The sequence below is a fragment of the Pelmatolapia mariae genome, linkage group LG22 (assembly GCF_036321145.2).
Source record: "Pelmatolapia mariae isolate MD_Pm_ZW linkage group LG22, Pm_UMD_F_2, whole genome shotgun sequence".
In the NCBI taxonomy this organism is placed as follows: Eukaryota; Metazoa; Chordata; class Actinopteri; order Cichliformes; family Cichlidae; genus Pelmatolapia; species Pelmatolapia mariae.
The window spans coordinates 11926513-11928299 of NC_086245.2; positions in this window are offsets into that span (position 1 = coordinate 11926513).

Sequence of the window (1787 nt, forward strand, 5' to 3'; positions counted from 1 at the left end):
CATAATTTTCACAAACAGAGCTGTGAGAAGGTGTATGTAGGGTGGACAGAAGAACATAAATTCTTGTTCACAAGACTTCTTATCAGATTCCTTCCTCGCCATTTTTTAAGGGTTAGGGGTAAATGTATGATGTTAAAGATTTAGGCTTATTCTCCACCTGTCCACCTGTTAGATTGTCCTACATTAGCCAAAAACTAAAGAGACACGAAGGAGCATGCAATCCAAGATGTGAATGTATGTCAGATTGTGTGTGACATTCAACTTTAACAGTGCTTTGTTGCCAACCAGCATGCAGAAAACAGACCAAAAGCATAGCATTAGCTGGACTTATTTATTGCTCTGTCACATATGATCTCATGTTGCACACACCTACACACTGACTCACTGTGTTTTTGATTCCACCAGCAGGTTAAGTCCAGAAAATAACCATCTGCTGATGTCATACTCTTTTCCAAAGTTAGGAGGACCAACTGGCCCCATTACTGAAGAAGAAAATACTACGAGACAAATGGCAGCGAGCTGGAATCACATTAAGATGGAGCGAGCAAACAGCACTTGCCAGCAGTGAAATTAACAAAGTAAGTAAGAAGATAGAGCTCGGCTTACTTTGTCTTTTCTGATGTATGTCCGCTGAACAATACACCCTTATCTGAGGCCAACAATAAAAGAACTCTATAGTAATTGATGTCAAACGGTGGTCCAAGTAGTCAAGCTAAATTAGTTATTGCTAATTAAAGTTGCATTGCTGTCTGATATCAGTTTCCAAAGCCTAATATCGTTATGGAGTGCTGACAAGCATCAAAGTGAAAACGCTGCGCTTTAACCAGCCTGAGTGGTTTGCTCAGACTGACACAAAGGCATGTTTCTGTTTATGTCCAAAATCTGATTGTGTGAGTTAATGTGAAGAAAACATGGCAATATCAGCATTCATCAGCTTGTATCAGGTGTCAGCTTGCTGTTGCACAGGACTTAATTTTATCTGATATGGCAGGACAGGATGGGAAATGTACATGAAGAATATTATCTAAAGACTAAGGAATGCGATGGGTGAAGGTCTTAAAGTTTGGAATAGATTTTGAATGCAAGCTGTCGAACCAGCCACTGGATTCAAAGAAATGTACTTGGACGGTGACTGTTTTTTCTTAGCCTTGACAATTAGAAGGCAACATACTGACAACTAGGCAACTGATCAGGACAACTCAAAAACGATGATGGCAGCTGTATTGCAAGGCAGCGAAATAAGCAACAGCAATTTTTCCTTTCGTTTTTTTTTTTCTTTTTCATTATCATCTGTAAAGCTGTTTTATGGTAATAACGTTCAGCTTGCGTCTCACTACAGTACATTTCACTTTTACTCAAATGGAGTTTGTTTAGTCTTCATGGAGACAGCAGAGTTTTATGGAAAAATTAATGAGGCACATCTAAGAGATGCTAAAAGATTAAAATAAGCATTAAATTGTCACTGCATATAGCAATTAACAATTAAACAGAGTGAATTATTCCATCTCTGGCACACCCACATTATAACTATACAACAGGCTCAGTAGTTGTGGTGTGCCTGATGTATCAGACTTTGTTTTAAGCCTATATTTACATGGTGAATGACCAATGACTCTAATACACAGTCCCTATTTTATTTAAGTACACCTTGCATTTACCATAGATTCAACAAGGTGCTAGAAACATTCCTCAAAGATTTTGGTCCATGATTTCAGCTTCGTGACATCCCGTTATCCTGTTGGAAGCAGTGATCAAAAAATTAGTACAGTGTGATAATAAAGGGTTGG